Consider the following 21,180-nt stretch of genomic DNA (forward strand, 5'->3'; position numbering starts at 1 on the left):
TAAATGCTTGATATATAATTCAGTGCTTAAGAAGACCATAGGTAAACTATTTGATTAATATTTATACAGTGATAATTCTCTGGGCAGATATTTTACCTGACAGCTTCCCATTAACATTGGGGAAAAAAATCACTTGATAATTTTAATCACAATTAATGATTGACTGATTAATGGATTAACAATTTTCTTAGTAATTTAGATGGCATAGATCCAATAAAGGGACCAATGTGATAATTGCTCAACATATAATTCTGTCCATTCATAATATTAAGTCAAAAATTTGCAGATACTCTACTCAGCTGGATTATATGCTTTCATGTATATAATTTGATCAACAAAAAATAGGTACACACTGTTGAGCTTTCTCCTTTTCTTTCTTTTCCTTTCTTTCTTTTTTTTTTTAAGAGCAGCCCAATGATCTTGGGGGTTGGTTAGTACAAAACAGAGTACACAGGGGAAAACACAAAATGGCACTTAACAGCAATGCCAGTACTCATCTCATTATGGTCATTAACTAAGGATATTATTACTATTTGTGTTCTTTACTTTTCTTTAGAACATAATCAAAGCCATAAACTGGAATTTGAGCTATATACACAATACACACATCCTTATGTAAAATACTTCTCATAATTAACATTACATTTTAAAGTATTAGAAATTGAGTATCTGTGCTGATTTGTATTTTGACTTAATGGATCAAAGAGAATACACATTCAACTAAGGAGGGTTATACTGATAATAAAGTTCTTAAAGTGAAAAATGTCTTCTTCTCCCTTTGTGCTTACCACAGGATACACGATGTCCTAAGAGGATTCATTATGAGAAAAATGGCAATCACAGCTTTAAACACCTTGCTTTGGAAGGAACTAATGAGAAAGCAGATTGGAAAGTGAGACTTCATCTTTGTTTTCAAATAAATAGTCTTAATTTTTCTTATGATAGTAAAAGTTTAAATCAGTTTAAAATAAATATATCTAAAACATTAATTATTGCAGCTTTGAGGTAAAGTCCAGCACTTCGTTTATACAAAGTCTATGAGGAGAGGTGAGTAGATTATCATCTAATCTTAAATCAGGGCACAATCCATTCAAGTCATTGACATAATCCCTTGCCAGTGAGAGAACAGCATGCCTGGATATGCCACTGTTGATCATTTTTTTTAAATTTTTTATTTTTAATAAACATATATTTTTATTCCTAGGGGTACAGGTCTGTGAATAGCCAGGTTTACACACTTCACAGCACTCACCAAAGCACATGCTCTCCCCAATGTCCATAATCCCACCCCCTTCTCCCAAACCCCCACCCCCCAGCAACCCTCAGTTTGTTCTGTGAGATTAAGAGTCACTTATGGTTTGTCTCCCTCCCAATCCCATCTTGTTTCATTTATTCTTCTCCTACCCACTTAAGTCCCCATGTTGCATCACCATTTCCTCATATCAGAGAGATCATATGATAGTTGTCTTTCTCTGCTTGACTTATTTCACTAAGCATGATATGCTCTAGTTCCATCCATGTGGTCGCAAATGGCAAGATTTCGTTTCTTTTGATGGCTGCATAGTATTCCATTGTGTATATATACAACCTCTTCTTTATCCATTCATCTGTTGAAGGACATCTAGGTTCTTTCCATAGTTTGGCTATTGTGGACATTGCTGCTATAAACATTCGGGTGCACGTGCCCCTTTGGATCACTACGTTTGTATGTTTAGAGTAAATACCCAGTAGTGCAATTGCTGGGTCATAGGGCAGTTCTTTTTTCAACATTTTGAGGAACCTCCATACTGTTTTCCAGAGTGGTTGCAGCAGCTTGCATTCCCACCAACAGTGGAGGAGGGTTCCCCTTTCTCCGCATCCTCGCCAGCATCTGTCATTTCCTGACTTGTTGATTTTAGCCATTCTGACTGGTGTGAGGTGATATCTCATTGTGGTTTTGATTTGTATTTCCCTGATGCCGAGTGATATGGAGCACTTTTTCATGTGTCTTTTGGCCATCTGAATGTCTTCTTTGCAGAAATGTCTGTTCATGTCCTCTGCCCATTTCTTGATTGGATTATTTGTTCCTTGGGTGTTGAGTTTGCTATGTTCTTTATAGATTCTGGACACTAGTCCTTTATCTGATATGTCGTTTGCAAATATCTTCTCCCATTCTGTCAGTTGTCTTTTGGTTTTGTTAACTGTTTCCTTTGCTGTGATCTTGATAAAATCCCAATAGTTCAATTTTGCCCTGCTTCCCTTGGCTTTGGCGATGTTCCGAGGAAGATGCTGCGGCTGAGGTCGAAGAGGTTGCTGACTGTGTTCTCCTCAGAGATTTGTATGGATTCCTTTCTCACATTGAGGTCCTTCATTCATTTTGAGTCTATTTTCGTGTGTGGCATAAGGAAATGGTCCAATTTCATTTTTCTGCATGTGGCTGTCCAATTTTCCCAACACCATTTATTGAAGAGGCTGTCTTTTTTCCATTGGACATTCTTTCCTGCTTTGTGGAAGATTAGTTGACCAGAGAGTTGAGGGTCTATTTATGGGCTCTCCATTCTGTTCCATTGATCTATGTGTCTGTTTTTGTGCCCGTACCATGCTGTCTTGATGATGACAGTTTTGTAATAGACCTTGAAGTCTGGAATTGTGATGCCACCAAGTTTGGCTTTCTTTTTCAATATCCCTTTGGCTATTCGAGGACTTTTCTGGTTCCATATAAATTTTAGGATTATTTGTTCCATTTATTTGAAAAAGATGGATGGTACTTTGATAGGAATTGCATTAAATGTGTATATTGCTTTAGGTAGCATAGACATTTTCACAATGTTTCTTCTTCCAAACTAGGAGCATGGAACATTTTTCCATTTCTCTGTGTCTTCCTGAATTTTTTTCATGAGTACTTTATAGTTTTCTGAGTATAGATTCTTAGCCTCTTTGGTTAGGTTTATTCCCAGGTATCTTATGGTTTGGGGTGCAATTGTAAATGGGATTGACTCCTTAATTTCCCTTTCTTCTGTCTTGCTGTTGGTGTAGAGAAATGCAACTGATTTCTGTGCATTGATTTTATATCCTGACACTTTACTGAATTCCTGTACAAGTTCTAGCAGTTTCAGAGTGGAGTCTTTTGGTTTTTCCACATATAGTATCATATCATCTGCAAAGAGTGATAATTTGACTTCTTCTTTGCCGATTTGGATGCCTTTAATTTCCTTTTGTTGTCTGATTGCTGAGGGTAGGACTTCTAGTACTATGTTGAATAGCAGTGGTGATAATGGACATCCCTGCCATGTTCCTGACCTTAGCAGAAAAGATTTCAGTTTTTCTCCATTGAGAATGATATTTGTGGTAGGTTTTTCATAAATGGCTTTGATAACATTGAGGTATGTGCCCTCTATCACTAAATTTTGAAGAGTTTTGATCAGGAAGGAATCTGTACTTGGTCAAATGCTTTTTCAGCATCTATTGAGAGTATCCTATGGTTCTTGTTCTTTCTTTCATTGATGTGTTGTATCACATTGACTGATTTGCGGATGTTGAACCAACTTTGCAGCCCTGGAATAAATCTCACTTGGTCATGGTGAATAATCCTTTTAATGTACTGTTGAATGCTATTAGCTAGTATTTTGGTGAGAATTTGCTCATGTGTTTTCATCAAGGATATTGGTCTATAGCTTTCCTTTTTGATTGGATCCTGTCTGGTTTTGGGATCAAGGTGATGCTGGCCTTGTAAAATGAGTTTATAAGTTTTCCTTCCATTTCTTTTTTTGGAACAGTTTCAGGAGAATAGGAATTAGTTCTTCTTTAAATGTTTGGTAGAATACACCCGGGAAGCCGTCTGGCCCTGGGCTTTTGTTTGCTTGGAGATTTTTTTTTTTAAAGATTTTATTTATTTGTCAGAGAGAGAGAGAGAGTGAGAGCAAGCACAGGCAGACAGAGTGCAAGGCAGAGTCAGAGGGAGAAGCAGGCTCCCTGTGGAGCAAGGAGCCTGATGTGGGACTCGATCCCAGGACACTGGGATCATGACCTGAGCCGAAGGCAGCTGCTTAACCAACTGAGCCACCCAGGCGTTCCATGCTTGGAGATTTTTAATTAATGTTTCAATCTCCTTACTGGGTATAGGTCTGTTCAGACTTCCTATTTCTTCCTGGTTCAGTTGTGGTAGTTTATATTTTTCTAGTAATGCATCCATTTCTTCCAGACTGTCAAATTTGTTGGTGTAGAGTTGCTCATATCATGTTCTTATAATAGTTTGTATTTCTTTGGTGTTAGTTGTGATCTCTCCTCTTTCATTCGTGATTTTATTTATTTGGGTCCTTTCTCTTTTCTTTTTGATCAGTCTGGCCAGGGGTTTATCAATTTTATTAATTCTTTCAAAGAACCAGCTCCTACATTCTTTGATTTGTTCTATTGTTTTTATGGTTTTTATTTCATTGATTTCTGCTCTGATCTTTATGATTTCTTGTCTCCTTCTGGGCTTAGGGTTTCTTTCTTGTTCTTTCTCCAGCTCCTTTAGGTGTAGGGTTAGGTTGTCTACCTGAGACCTTTCTTGTTTCTTGAGAAATGCCTGTACTGTTATAGATTTTCCTATCAAGACTGCCTTTGTTGTGTCCTACAGATTTTGAACCATTGTATTTTCATTATCATTTGTTTCCATGATTTTTTTTCAATTTATCTTAATTTCCCCTTTGACCCATTCATTCTTTAGAAGGATGTTGTTTCGTCTCCATGTATTTGGGTTCTTTCCAAACTTCCTCTTATGGTTGAGTTCTAGCTTCAGAGCATTGTGGTCTGAAAATATGAGGGGAATGATCCCAAAATTTTGATACTGATGGATTACTGATTTAGGACCGAGGATGTGATCTACTCTGGAGAATGTTCCATGTGCACTAGAGAAGAATGTGTATTCTGTTGCTTTGGTGTGAAATGTTCTGAATATATCTGTGATGTCCATCTGGTCCAGTGTGTCACTTAAGGCCTTTAATCCCTTGTGGATCTTTTGCTTGGATGATCTGTCCATTTCAGTGAGGGGAGTGTTAAAGTCCCCTACTATTATTGTATTATTATTGATGTGTTTCTTTGATTTTGTCATTAATTGGTTTATAATGTTGGCTGCTCTCCCGTTGGGTGCATAGATATTTAAAATTGTTAGATCTTCCTGTTGGACAGACCCTTTGAGTATTATATAGTGTCCTTCCTCATCTCTTATTAGAGTCTTTGGTTTAAAATCTAATTGATCTGATATAAGGATTGCCACTCCTGCTTTCTTCTGATGTCCATTAGCATGGTAAATTGTTTTTCACCCCCTTACGTTAAATCTGGAGGTGTCTTCGGGTTTAAAATGAGTTTCTTGGAGGCAACATATAGATGGGTTTTGTTTTTTTATCCATTCTGATACCCTGTGTCTTTTGATTGGGGCATTTAGCCCATTAACATTCAGGGTAACTATTGAGAGATATGAATTTAGTGCCATTGTATTGCCTGTAAGGTGACTGTTACTGTATATTGTCTCTATTCCTTACTGATCTACCACCTGTAGGCTCTCTCTTTGCTTAGAGGACCCCTTTCAATATTTCCTGTAGATCTGGTTTGGTGTTTGTAAATTCTTTTTTTTTTTTTTTTTTTTTTTTTTTTTTTTCCTGGAAGCTTTTAATCTCTCCTTCTATTTTCAATGATTGTCTAGCTGGATATAGTATTCTTGGCTGCATGTTTTTCTCGTTTAGTGCTCTGAAAATATCATGCCAGCTCTTTCTGGCCTGCCAGGTCTCTGTGGATAAGTCTGCTGCCTATCTAATATTTTTACCATTGTATGTTACAGACTTCTTTTCCCGGGCTGCTTTCAGGATTTTCTCTTTGTCACTGAGACTTTAATTTACTATTAGGTGATGGGGTGTGGGCCTATTATTGATTTTGAGGAGCTTTCTCTGAACCTCCTGAATTTTGATGCTCATTCCCTTTGCCATATTGGGGAAATTTTCCCCAATAATTCTCTCCAGTATACCTTCTGCTCCCCTTTCTCTTTCTTCTTCTTCTGGAATCCCAATTATTCTAATGTTGTTTCATCTTATGGTGTCACTTATCTTTCGAATTCTCCCCTCATGGTCCAGTAGCTGTTTGTCCCTCTTTTGCTCAGCTTCTTTATTCTCTGTCATTTGGTTTTCTATATCACTAATTCTTTCTTCTGCCTCATTTTTCCTAGCAGTGAGAGTCTCCATTTTTGATTTCACCTCATTAATAGCTTTTTTGATTTCAACTTGTTTCGATTTCAGTTCTTTTATTTCTCCAGAAAGGGCTTTTATATCTCCTGAGAGGCTGTCTCTAATATCTTCTATGCCTTTCAATCCCAGCTAGATCCTTGAGAATTGTCATTCTGAATTCTAGATCTGACATTTTACCAATGTCTGTATTGATTAGGTCCCTAGCCTTCGGTACTGCCTCTTGTTCTTTTTTTTTTGTGGTGAATTTTTCCTCTTTGTCATTTTGTCCAGATAAGAGTATATGAAGGAGCAGGTAAAATACTAAAAGGGTGACAACAATCTCAGGAAATTATGCTTTAACCAAATCAGAAGAGATCCCAAATCGTGAGGGTGGAGAAAGGGGATAAAAAGAGATTCAGAAGGAACGAAAGAGAAAGAAAAAAAAAAAAGAATTAGAAAAAGAAAATGAATAAAGAAAAGTGTAAAAAAGAAAAAAATATATATTAGATAAACCAGTTTAAAAACGTTAAAAAAGAAAAAGGTAAAAGTTAAAAAAAATTTTAGCTGAAGAAGAGAAAAAAATGAAAAAGAAAAAAAAAATTAAATGAACTGCATGACTAAAAAATCACAGGAAGTAAGCCATGAGTTCCAAGCTTTGCTTTCTCCTCCTCTGGAATTCTGCTGCTCTCCTTGGTATTGAAACTGCACTCCTTGATAGGTGAACTTGGTCTTGGCTGAATTTCTTGTTGATCTTCTGGGGGAGGGGCCTGGTGTAGTGATTCTCAAGTGTCTTTGCCCCAGGCGGAACTGCACAGCTCTTACCAGGTCTGAGTAATCCGCTTGGGTTTGCTTTCAGGAGCTTTTGTTCACTGAGCGCTTTCTGTAGAGTTCTGGAGGACAGGAATTCAAATGGCGGCCTCCTGGTTTCCAGCCTGGAGGAGCCGCGAGACTGGGGCCCCACTCCTCTGTGTGCCCTCAGGGAACAGCACCCAGTAACTCCTGTCTGCCTGACCTCCGGCCACGCTCCAAGCTCACCAAGCCTGCTACCAGTTCAAGGCAATCCCGAGCTGTGAGCTTACTGTTGGCTCTGTCTCTGTAGCCGGCTTCCCCTTTCCTGTACCCACAAGCTCTGGAACACTCAGACACCCCCGATCCTTCTGTGACCCTGCGGGACCTGAGGCCACGCTGACCCTGTGTGGGCTTCGCCCCGGTTTAGCCTCTGGAGCGATGTCCCTCAGCAGAACGGACTTTTAAAAGTCCTGATTTTGTGCTCCGTTGCTCCGCTGCTTGCGGGAGCCGGCCCCTCCCCCCGGGGTCTTTCTTCCCGTCGCTTTGGATTCACTTCTCCGCCAGTCCTACCTTTCAGAAAGTGGTTGTTTTTCTGTTTCTAGAATTTCTGTTCTTCTCTTCGATCTGCTGATGGATTTGCAGGTGTTTGCAATCTTTAGATAAACTATTTAGCTGATCTCCTGCTAGCTGAAGTAGTCTCAGCCTGCTACTTCTCCGCCACCTTTACTCCTGCCACTGTTGATCTTTAATAGAAGTAGTTAGTTTCAAAAAACTGGGAGATTTCTGCTTTAGTCATGCATTATTTAACATCTTGTTTATTAGCAAAAATCAGCAATCCAGCTTTCCGTAGATCCTCATGGGCTAACATTTTATAGATTTCTTCCCTAGTTACAGAAAACCTTTCTCTGTCTGTACTGTTCACAGCAACTATTACAAACTCTGTGTTAGTATAATAAGTGTTCCACGACCAAAGTGATTCTTGGCCACCAGTATCCCACATTAGAAAACATGTATTATTAATCACTATTTCTTCTACGTTATTTCCTATTGTAGGTGATGTATGTACAAGTTCATTCATAGATAATTGGTAAAGGATGGTATTTTCCCGTGCATTATCCAGCCCAACAATGATAATTTTGTGCTCCTGGTGATTGAAGAGTCTCCATATCCTGGTGAAGAGAATTCCCATTCTTGGGCAGTGGACCCCCCTCCAGCCACACCGGCCGCCTGGCCTCCCCTGGCTCAGGCTGGAGGGGGCACAACAGACACACCAGAGCCTCGGCCTCTGCTACTGCTGCTGCTCCCGTGCTGTTGCCAGACCGCTTCCTGGGAACAGGAAGGAGACCGAAGTCCAAGAGGCCCTGCAGCGTGCTAGGCCCCTCCGCTACCACCGCGGCACTTGGCTCGCAGACATCGCTGCCTCATCTGCAATGAGCCTCGCGGGCCACCATCCTCCCCTAGTTCCTCTTCCAGCGGCTGCCTTACCAGTGTTTCTTAATCTAAAAATTTATTAACCCCTCGGAGAGTTTGGAAATATACAGTGTATTTTTCCATAGTCATTGGGAATTAGTATTGGCATTTAATGCTTTAGGGCCAGATGTACTAAAGGCTCTGCAATGCACAATTCAATTTCACACAATGAAGAACTGTGTCCACACCATGACAAGAATGCACTCTTGAGAAACACTTTGCTATCATCCTTTTGTCCATCACTCAAATGCCCTACATAGACAATGTTTTTTCAAAGATAATGTATTTTATTATGCATAGTTCTCTCCAGGTATATGGGCAGGAATGTGAAGGGGGCAGAATAAAAGTAAATGAAAGTTAAAGACCTATTTTAGCAATCAAGAGACAAAGGATATCTCTGAAAAGAGACTGAGGAGAAAATTCAAAGAAGAAAGACTTCTTGGAGGAACAAGAATGGAGGCAAAAATGTGGGTGGCTACAAATGTCTTAAAACCTGTTATATCCCAGGGATGCCTGGGTGGCTCAGTTGGTTAAGCAGCTGCCTTCGGCTCAGGTCATGATCCCAGCGTCCTGGGATCGAGTCCCACATCAGGCTCCTTGCTTGGCAGGGAGCCTGCTTCTCCCTCTGCCTGTGCCTGCCATTCTGTCTGCCTGTGCTCGCTCTCTCCCCCCCTCTCTCTCTGATAAATAAATAAAATCTTAAAAAAAAAAAACCTCTTATATCCCATAAAGCACAGTGGGGCAACAAAAGTAGGCCAGTTTTGGCTGCTCATGCAAACTGAAGGGATGCTAAAGGGAAGATATATGTGCATATGCTTCAATCCACACTCTGTCTCAAATTATTTTTTAGATAACAGAGGAAGTTTATAAATAATATATCATCTTTCTTTAGTCATATTAAGTATATTGTGGAAGTTAGGTTTAGATGTGGGCATTACTCAACCTGTGACTTTTTTTCCAATTATTAGTAACAGGCTTAAAACTATAATAACATATACAGTACAAACAGTGCATTTCTAACAATAATGCACTTCAGATACTTTCTTAAATGGGCACTCCCACTTCCCATCAAAAATAGCATCTTCATTTTTCAACTTTTAAACCAATGTAAAGAAATTCTCAGGACATAACCAGGTCTCTGGCTAGCTATTTTTTGTTTGTTTGCTTGTTTTGATGCCCAAGTCCTCCTTGTTTCTGATAGACTATAGCACATTGGAAACCAAGTTCACAAAAGCTGCTTTTTCAGGAATATGAGTTTCCTACATTTACTTGATAATTTTTTGTAAGTAAAGAAAGTACAACCATTCCATGAAAACTGACATTTTCAAATGGCTCTTTCATGTCTCAATCCATAGAACCATAAGAAGCACTTTTGTTGGGCATCTGGGTGGCTCAGTGGATTAAAGCCTCTGCCTTTGGATCAGGTCATGATCCTAGGGTCCTGGGACCAATCCCCACATTGGGCTCCCTGCTTAGTGGGGAGCCTGATTCCTCTTCTCTCTGCCTGCTTGTGATCTCTGTCTGTCAAATAAATAAAATCTTTTTTAAAAAAGGAAGCACTTTTGTTGATGTACTTGTTAGTAGAAACAACAATACTTTAAGAAGTATAGATCCCTGAATTATTTTTAAGGAAAAGAGTTCAAATTTAGAAGAAGATAAGTTCGCTCAGTGATTTTTCTCCCTTTTCCATGTATGTTAGCCTAAAAACAGTGCCCAATCTGTGCAATATTGGATGGCTAAGATTCAGGTAGAAAATTGGGAGCCTTGCTTATCTTGAAAAAACTAAAATACAGAGTTTGAGGCTAGCATGACAGATGGTAAGTAAAGGGGGTCCCATAACAACAACAGCAAGAACAAGAACAACAAAAGTCTAAAGAAGGATCGTCAAACTCTGTGTATAAACTCTATGTATGAAGGTAAACAACAAAGACAAACATCGAGTTAATAAGATGTTGCAATTATTACAGAAGCAAAAGCAGCTATTTTAATATATTCCAGGTCATATAGGAAAATAGGTCTACAATGAGAAAAAAAAAAGGAAAAGAATATATCAGCAGAAACTTTTTATAAAAGCTGATAGAAATTCTCAAACAAATATTTACTATTTCAAATATATATATATATATATATATATATATATATATATATATATATGATGGACTCAAACAATAGTTAGTATTCACAGAAGAAAAGGGTCAGTGAATTTGAAGACTGAGGAATGTGAATTATCCAACAAAAATAACCAGGAGGGAAAAATGCAAAAAAAAAAATTAAAAGGTTTTGTAAAATTGCTGGACAATATTAAATAGACTAACATATATGAGATTGGAAACTTAGCATGAGAGAAGAGAAATTTGTGGAAAACTTTTGAAGCAAGAAATTTACCAAATTTAGTGAAAGATATAAATTTATAGATTCAAAAAATTCAGTGAGCTCCATGGAGAAATATACTAGGAAAATCACACCTTGGCATATCATAGTCAAACTGATAAAAAATAAAGAGCAAACATTGAAAGCTCTCAAAAAAAAAAAAACAACAAACAACAAGAACAAAAAAAAAACAAGTACGTAGTTGAAAGTCTAAAAAAGAAACATTATAAGTTTGAAAAAAAAAATGATTCCAATGACTGTTGACCACTCATCAGAAACAATGGAGCCCAAAATTCTGTAGGCCAACCACATTTTTCTAATTGTTTTGTTTTAATATAGTTGACACACAGTGTTACATTAATTTCAGTTGTACAAAATAGTGATTCAATATCTCTATACACTATGCCATGCTAACCACAAGTGTAGCTATCATACAACACTGTTACAATATCACTGATATCAATTTCATATGATGTACCTTGTATTCTCATGACTTCTTCATTCCATAAGTAGAAACCTGTATCTCTCAATCCCCTTCACTTATTTTGCCCACCTCACCCCCACCAACAACAATCAGTTTGTTCTCTGTAATTATAGGTCTGACTCTGCTTTTGTTTTTTGTTTTGTTTTTTTTGTTTATTCATTTGTTTTGTCAGACGTGATCTATATCTATCTATATATATGAGAAAGACAAATATCATATGAAAATTCCATATGATTTCACTTATATGTGGAATCTAAAAAGCAAAACAAAAATAGACCAATACTTTTTTTTCTTTTTTTATGATCTGGGAAGAGAAAGAATCTGAAATCCAAATAAAACAAAAATTTTCATGAAAAATGAAGATAAACTAATAAGACATTCACATAACTGACTATGAAAATGTTATTTCTATGAGAACTGCACTATAAGAAATGTTAAAAGGATTCTTTTCTGGATAAAGAGAATTGAGTCAGAAAGAAATTTATAACATCAGACAAGAATAAAGGGCACAGGAAATGGAAAATATATAAGTAAATATGATAGAATTATTTTTTTCCTTTTAATTTTCTTAAAATACATATGACTATTTAAAGGAAACTTTTTACAACATCGTTGCTTTTATAATTATGTAGATGTAATGCATAAAACACAGCTTACCAAACTATAGTGCAGGAGCTAAATGCACCCTGATACCTGTTTTTGTACAACCTATGAGCTAAGACTGGTTTTTACATTTATATTTTTAATTATTGAAAAAAGATAGAATATCTCATAGCACTTGAAAATTTTATCAAATTCAAATTTCGGTGTCCATATATAAGGATTTATTTGAACACAGTCATTCATTTATTTACATACTGTGTATGACTTTTTTGATTACATCATGCAAAAATTAACTGAAAATGGATCACAGAATTAAATATAAAACCCTAAATGACCAGAAAAAAATACCTGAAATGACAAAATACCTGGAATAAAAAAGTATATTATCTTTGTCAGCTTGAGGTTAGCAAAGATTGGTTAGACAAAGCACAAAAATTATAATCATAAAAGAAAATGAGCTTCATCAAATTTAAATTTTATTTCTCAATAATAAAAAGGTAAGCCAAAGAGTAAGAAAAGACAGCCACCAACTGAGGAATTTGTATTATATATATCTGACATGACTTGTATCCAGAAGACATAAAGAATTCTTAACTCTTTAAAAACTCTCAATAACAAGACATAGGTTGGTTTTTTTTATTGTTGCTATAATAATTTACTAAAATCTTAGTGGCAAAGCAACATAAATTTATCTTACAATTCTGAAGGTCAAAAGCAACATAAATTTATCTTAATTATGAATGTCAAAAGTCCTAAAATCAAGGTGTTGGCAGGGCTGCATTCCTTCTGAAGGCTCTAGAGGAAGATCTGCTTCATTGTCATTTTCAGTTTATAAAGGTCATAGACATTCCATGTCTCATTCATGGCCATTTTCTCCATCTTAAAGGCCAATGGCATAGAATCCTCAAATCTTTCTCTACCTCTTTATTTTTCTGAAAATCTTTCTCTCTCTCTCCTCTACTTGTGTGGCCTTTATTTCTTTCTCTGACTGTGATCCTCCTTCTTACTTTTTATTAGGACCCTTGTGATTAGATTGATCACACTGGGTTAATTTAATTTCCTCATCTCAAAATATTTAACTTAATCACATATGTAAAGTGCCTTTTGCTGTGTAAGATATAGGCAGGTTTTGGAAATTAAAATGTAGTCATGGGGATAAGGGCATAATTTGATCGCCCAAAAAAGACAAAGAACCCAGTATATTAAGGGGTAACAATTTGAACCGATACCTTACAAATGAAAATGCAGAAATGAATGGTTAATTAACACAAAAAAAGATGGCCAACATTATTAATTAGGAAAATTCAAAACAAAACTACATAAAGGACAATTACTTACACATTGGAATGGATAAAATTTTAAATTCTGACAACACAAAGTGGTAATGAGACTGTGTTATGAATAGAACCCTCCTACATTGTTGATAGGATGCAAAATGGTCCAGCCACTTTGGAAAACAATTTGACAAATTCTTACTATAAGATGTGGTAAATCTATTCCTAGGAGTTTAAATAAAGAAATGAAAATCTAAACACACACACACACACACACACATGCACACACACTCCAAACAAACAAAAAAAACAAACAACAAAAAAAGACTTTTACATGAATATTCAGAGCAGCTTTCTTCATAATAGCCAAAACTAGAAGCCATCAATTGTACATTTGATGAGGGAGTAGAAAGGAATGGTATATTTGATGAGGGAGTAGAAAGGAAGCTTAGGGCAAAACACAAGCTGACACCCCAAAATTCACACCCCACTCCCAGATGGATTAAATATGACATTCCTCAGAGACTCCTACCTGTCCTACAGCTAATGGAAGAAAAAACAAATGGTTAACTTAGAGATTGCAGTCCTGCTGGACATGAGTCTCCTTAGTTCACAAATGCTTTAGTGAGTTACAAGGAAAAAAAAAAGTTCTTATCAATAACTTAACTTCCAGAAGGAAACTTCCAAGTATCTTAATGTTAGTGATTTACTTGAGGGAAAACAACCTTAACTTGACAATTGAAAGGCCTCCAAAATCTTGTAGGTCCTCTTTAGCATATAAAAGTTCTTTTGAAAACCTCCCTTTTTCCTTACCTCCCCCAACTCCCAAGTATATGATCAGTCCCCTCTCAGAGTTTGGTGTAGCAGCTCTTTCTGTCCATGGGTCTTGTCCCAGTGCTTTAATAAAATAACCATTTTGCAACACAGACATTTCAAGAATTCTTTCTTGGCCATCAGTTCTGGACCTCACCCTACCACCAACTCACCTTCATTCCAAAACTAAATTATATTTATACAGTATAATGCTACTCAGCCACAAAAGAAACAAATAATCAATGTGCATAATATTGAATAATTATTAGTCTCAAAAACACTATGCTAAGGAAAAGAAATCAGATACAAAAGAATACTTTTATAATATGAAGTTCTAAATGGACCAAATTAATCCATATATTAAAAATCATATCATTTGTTAACTGTATAGGCATAAAGAGAGCTGATTGCCAAGAGCTAGGATTGTTTCACTGTTTACACAAATGTATACATATATCAAAATATATGGAATACAATGGTTAAAATGGATGAACTCTTTGTGTTCTAGTTATAATTCAATAAAGTTGAAAAATATATTATGGAATCTTAAGAAGCATCAAAGAATAAGAATATAACTGAAGGCAAATGACAATTTATTAATTTCAGTTTAATCAGAGTTTAATTGATGGCTATGCCATTTGAGTATTTCATACCGTATTAGAATATATAATATTTATATTAAGCACATGCTACATGTTAAATGTGTTCTGCTGCTGAATATGATATAGGAAAGACATTAGGTTTCACAGCCAACAGTCAAGAAAAAATTCTTGAGATGCCTTTGGTGCAAAAAGGTTTTTTTTTTAATATTTTACTGATTTATTTGAGAAAGAAAGAGAGCAAGAGAGCAAGAGCAGGGGGAGGGGCAGAGGGAAAGGGGATTCCCCACTGATCAGGGAGCCAGATGCAAGGCTCCACCCCAGGACTGTACAATCATGACCTGAATGGAAGGCAGTACCTTCACCAGCTGAGTCACCCAAGCACCCCCAAAATGTGGTTTTATTTAAGCACAGGAACAGGACCTGTTCATTACACTTGGGGGCCATCCCATAACTAGGTTTGAGGCTCCTTTTACCAGGAGTACTGTTGTATGCTTAGAAAGCCTTTGTTCACAATTGGACCTCAACAGAGGTGGCTTCTAGGATATATATAACTAAAAATACCATTAAGCTCTTTTTTGAGGTATTAATATTCTAATTATAAAGGATCACAATATAAGTCATCTTAGGAGATAAGGTTATTCCCAAGTGCATTACCCAAACAATCATAAAGAAAGTGGGGCTATCTATTATCTCCACAAGTCCATAGTTAATCCTGTGGAGTGGAGTATGCTTCTTGCTTTTAGGGAGTTATTTCATTATCCCAGCCACACAGAGCTGGTCAAGGTGATAAGTTACAAAACTGTTGGGGAATCAGTCCCATTTTCCAGCAGTTTAATCATATGCCATGGGGTCCTGCTATTATTATCCCCACAGAATATTAAGCAAGAAGATCATCTAAATGAGCTATTGTGTAACTTCTTTGAAGTTTACCTCAAGTTGCCTAGGTTAAGTAAACGATATTAAAAGACAATCAAGCCTAGAATCCACAAGGTGTGTTATTAAAACATAATTTTTCTCTCTAAAATAACCCTCATTTCTATAAATGGCCAAATCAAGACTAATTTATTTGAAGAACAAGTCCAGTTTTTAACAGATTTGGCCTAATTATTTACATACACTCAGCAAGAACAGTGAGTGATCATATAGATCTTTTATAATCTGCTTGGCTGGAACTTCTTATAAGGAATCTCTAAGTTGAAGTTTTAAGTAGCTTCTCCAGTCCAGAAGCCAAGCCAAGTACTTGCCATCAGACATGCCTGTGATACCTATAGATTTTGGCAGATTCCTCTTCACAGGGTCCTCAAAATATCCTGAGGTTCCTGCACCTGCCAAGAAGTGACATTCTTTACTCACCTGGTGAGGCTGGTGGGAACTCTGTAAGCAAGGTATCAGACCAACAGTTCCAAGGGGCTTTATGGCTCCACGTTTCATAAAGTCAACCTTAGTTCCTTTAAGCTGTCTGGTCATATCTGAATCTACGCATGTCTTTCTCAAATATGACATTCCAGTCAAAGCCCTGGTAAAATAACCCATGTTTCCAAAGGTGCCTTGTTACAAGGAGAACAGATTCTTATAAACTTATGAAAATGACTGATTGACATGGAAGAATAATTACTGAGACCATTTGAGTTTCAGAGGTTTCACATAGAGAGAAAAGTTGAATACTTTGATTTGTTTACAAATGAATATTTTACATTTCTGTAAGTCACAAATAAGTAAAATTTTCCTTCATGTGGAAGAGTAAACATTAGAGAGCCAGTGATGTTTCAAGCAAGAGTCACAACACTAAGAGACACAATATTATAATCTTTTAGTTCATTTAGTCCCATGTTACTAATTCTGGTTTAGTTTGAATGTGGCTATAGTTAGTTCTGGAAATTCTTTCCCATTTCAGTTTTAGGAGTTTCAATATATTGAATACCTATATTTGTCCTGAAAGTCCTTTATATGAATATCCTTTAAGGTGAAACTCATTTTATAAGAGAATTAAAACAATTATAAATGACAAAAACTTAGAATAAATATGGTTAAAGAGCTGATGCAATGTGAGTTTATAATTTAGCTGGCAAGGAAATCCAGAATGCTTGAATAATTAAATAGAAAGTGCTGACCTTATCAAAACATTAAAGCTTTAGGAAATGTATAGAACCTCTAGAATCATTGTAGCATTTACCCAAATGTAACCTAAGGTTTATCATTTGTTTAGCAGTACTTCATGAGTAACTTAGCATACCAAGGAAAAGTCTAATGAGTTAAAGAAATTTCATTTACATTTTAAATCTTGTGAACATTTGGTAAAATCTTAAAAATTTTTAAAGCACATACCTAAATATAATTGGGGATGTTAAACACCTGATATAGGTGAAATGTGGAAAATGGTTTTTCCGGACAAGCAAAGAGGAAACAACTGTTTATGTTTTCTTCTTAACAGATCGATTAACCTAAGAAAACTTTGTCCTTTTTTTTCCCTTATTTTTTTTATTAATTTTTTATTTTTATAAACATATATTTTTATCCCCAGGGGTACAGGTCTTTGAATCACCAGGTTTACACACTTCACAGCATTCACCAAAGCACATACCCTCCCCAATGTCAATAATCCCACCCCCTTCTCCCAAACCCCCTCCCCCCAGCCCTTTTAAACATAGAGAAAAGCTGCTTTCTATACCAGTGTCTTTTTTTTCCATTTCAATCTTAGTCTGTCATGACCACACTTAAAATTCTTCTTCTGAATATTTCCCTTCACAAACCTTCTACAACTTTCCTTTGCATTTAACCAATGCATTTGTCCCAAGCCATTTCCTTCCAAATAACCATCTCATTTAGCACAAAATTACCTTCTTTTCCTTTGACAAAATGCATTCCCATTCCTTATATCCTTTTTTTATAAATCTCCTACTTTTCCACATACAGAGTTGTTTTTCTTATTTCCATCAATCATAATTAGAGTTAGCAGAATTTTGTATTCTTAGAAACACCTCAGTCTCTAGTGATGGTTAAGTATTAACCAATTGTGAACAGTTACAACAGAATTCTTTAGAAGGCAAATTTATGAATCAGTTAAACACAAAACATGTTTTCCAACAGATTTAAATATTCTAGTTTATTTGCAATAGGAAGTAAAAGGCACAAACCTATGTCCAGTAATCAATGCTTTAGAATTTTATTCCATTTGGAAAAGACCTAGATGCCCACAATTTAATTCCATTTGGCATCCAACCAAAACTTTAAAGTTTCAGGTTACCAAAGATTTTGAAAGCTACATTAATAATTACCCATGAAAGCTTTGATGAGACAATTAACCATTTTAGTTATCTTTTACTAACAACCCAACAGAGGTAACATGAGGTTGTTTCATCTTCAGTAAACCTTGATAGAATAAAAGTTTCACATTTACCATTAATAACATAAAAGACACATCTGTCTGAACTAAACCAACAAACGTAATTTAAATGCTGAAATATTTTCCACCAGGATCTTTCCCATGGTCAATTTTCCACCTGAGACACGTGGGGGAATCTAAAGTTGGATGGTGTTAGGTAATGGGGTGCTCTTCTTGCTCTCTGACAGTGAAGGGAGGAGCTGTGGTGCCTGAGGTGCTGAGGATGCTCTAAAAGCCAGTAATGCAGGCTGCACCCAAGGTGGTGCGGAAACAGGAAAAAGGGATAGGAAGGTGGAATAGACAAAATGCTGCCAGAGGGCAGAGAAAGCGTTCTCAGTTCAGGAGATCATGGGCTCCAGAGGAGCAGATGCCATGTTTTCCCACTTACATGGGGGGATAGACAATCCATACTGGGCCAGAGAAGACAGGAAATTTCCCTGAAACAAAGGAGGTTTTTTGGCAGCTGCTTGAGAATATTTCTTAAAGTCCCCATCCTGAAGGACACCTGGGAACATGACATGAACCAAAGACAGACACTTAACAACTGATCCACCCAGGCAACCCCCACTTTCTCTTGAAGGTAAATATGAGAGCTTCTTTTATTTTACATCCAGTTTGGATCAAGTTTCCTGTGGGCTATCAGAACTGCTAAATCAGGCCCTGTGTCAGAGGACTGTGGTCCCCACAGTTTCTGATGGGTTCATCCTTGTCCAGAGCTCATCCTGGTTGCTGCCCCTGATGGCCCCCAGGCCAGGGCCTCCATTATAAGCTTTGCTTTATTAAAGCCTTTTGTTTCATGAAAGATATCTCTGAAGGATGTGGATCCAGTTCCAACCAGCCTTTTCCACCCTTGGGAAGTAAAAGGCTATCTTCTTACTTGCTAAGGACTGGGGAAAGTTTTTAAGTACAAAGGGCAGGGGAAGCCTATGTTACAAAGAATATATGGTGAACCATTGCCTCTTAGAGGCCAGAGAAACATAGCACCATACATTGCTAAGGAAAATCCATCCATTCCACTCTTTCACTATAAAAAGCCCTGGAGATCATAACAAACAGACGAAAGAATGCCTGTGCGGAAGAACGGCCGAAGAGACCCTGCAAAACAGTTTTCTATACAGAAGCCTCTTGCTGTCCCTCCCCAGAATTATACTAACAGTGGCAAAAGATACAGCAACTAAAGTCCCCAGAAAGAGAAGAGGGAAGTGTTGGAGCTGCACTGGGATTGGTGGGTTTTGAGCTTGTGCACAGGGGTTAAGTGAGGTCAGTGCCAAGATCTTTGAGCAGGTCCATTACTGGTTTCTGATCCCGTCCAAGTGTCAGGAACACAGATTTACTGATCTGTCCTCCCAATCTCCAGAATCCACATGGCCCTACAGGTGGCACCTGTTCACATCCCTGGTCCTTGTCCTCCTATCCATCCCAGCTGGTGAACATGCCAGGTCAAACTGCACATTCACTCACGCATTCACACCAAAGTTACTAGAGTTCCTCCCCTCCAGGAGGCCCTGACCTGTGGAATTCCTTTCTGAAATTCCTTCTTGTCCCTTACTCATGGGGGAAGTGTTCTAGCTATTTCTAACCAGGAGTCAATATATGGAGACTGATCTGGGTGCCCTGGGTTTTCTGTGACCATGTGGTAAACACGTTGGATGGTGGGCAAATCTAAGGTTCCTCCTCAAGGCCATCCTGCATCAAAAGTAAGCCATTCTAGCTTGCAGAGGGTCCTGAGTTTTCCAGGGGTCATGTGAATCCCATAGTCACCACTGAAAACCCCTCCCCTTTTTTTAAGTTTTTAAAGCATACTATCTAAGACTGTAGGTTTACTGGGTTTCCTGCCCATTGTAAATGGCATCACGAACAAGTGGTGGGGTACTTTCAGATGCTGTCCTGCTCAGGGCCCTCACGGGAATTTAGGAGCATCTTAGCTAAGTTCTATCCATATAAGCCCTGTACCAGGCTACTCCATGGAGTAGATGACCATTATGCCATATGATGTTACGTGAGACTCAGGGTGCAGCCCACTCAGACTCCGTAGCAGAAACAGTTGAGCCATATAAACATAGTCATATACACAAGCGTTTCTCAGATTCAAACAGTTTGGACAACCCCCTGGGTATCCCTGACTGATGGGAGGAGATCAGGCTCCCCTTCCATCCTTAACAGATGGGTCTGGCTTGGACAGTGGCCCCGGGGCTTACCTGGTTTGATGGGTGGATCCAGTCAGTTTTCCCTGATCTCCTATTACTGGTCCAGCAGGGTGGAGGCAAGCTGCATCAGCCCAGGAAAAGCAAGGTTTGGGTCCACTGAAATCAGTGGGGCACACCTAAACCCTAGGGTAGTTACTCTATTTGTCTTCCACGGTGCATCTCTTGTCCCACACCAGTGGCACAATGGATCAGCGTGGTTGGGCTTCCCAGTAAGGAAACCAAATGTTGCAGAAGTTCTGAGGAGACCGAGAAACTCAAGTGGCATGTGGAAAGCTGGGAGAACACAGCTTTATTAATGCCAGTGGGCTCAGCGGGATCACTCCTGAAGTCTGAGCCCCCAACAGGGTTAGGAGTGAGTTTTTATGGTTACAGGTGATGGGGGATGGTAATGGGACATTTTTGTGGTCTCTCAAGGACAAAAGGACCCTTCATATAATCTATGAGGAGGCATCTTAGGAGAATGCTAAATCATCCTGGAGACTTGTTTCTTTTTCTTTTCTTAATCAGACAAGACAGGCATCTGGTCTTTTCTTCTGCCTCAGCAAGAGCAATGACTTGTTAACTTATCTTAATCAAATGGGATGGCCATTTTGTCTTTACTTCTGCCCTAGCAGGAGCAATGGGGAGCAGGGAAAGGGAAGAGGCTGGGGCCCAGGAGTCTCTATCCACCTCAAAGACTTGGGGGTGGTTAGGGAGGCATCTCTGAAGAAATGACATTAAAGCTGAGATTTATGTTCTGAGCACTAGTCTGTCAAAGTGACAGTGTAAAGCAGTGTTCATTGTCAAATAAGTACTGTAAACAGTAAAAATAAAGACGTAAGTGTATTGTAGCCTAGATTTGATTGAAGGCAAATTTCACTTAGGTACTGAAACTGACAGAATAATTGGAAAGGAATAATTATGAGATCTATTCCATAACATTTATTTCAATCTGTTTTTTTTTCAATCTTTTATTTTTCTTATCTACAACATAATATTCTAACTCAACCCCTGTATTATGTTCACATGGT

At 37.7% G+C, this 21,180-nt stretch overlaps 1 pseudogene across 1 annotated transcript; it reads right to left on the reverse strand.

Moving 5' to 3' along the window:
- Positions 1-1,095: 1,095 nt before the first annotated feature.
- LOC309856309 (ADP-ribosylation factor-like protein 5A) lies at positions 1,096-8,191 on the reverse strand (annotated as a pseudogene). Its single transcript has 2 exons — positions 7,702-8,191; positions 1,096-1,146 (listed from the first exon to the last, which is right to left on the reverse strand). The product of its transcript is annotated as an ADP-ribosylation factor-like protein 5A (transcript).
- Between the last annotated feature and the right edge of the window lie 12,989 nt (positions 8,192-21,180).

Source organism: Mustela nivalis (genome assembly GCF_964662115.1).
Source record: "Mustela nivalis genome assembly, chromosome: X".
NCBI classification, from domain to species: Eukaryota; Metazoa; Chordata; class Mammalia; order Carnivora; family Mustelidae; genus Mustela; species Mustela nivalis.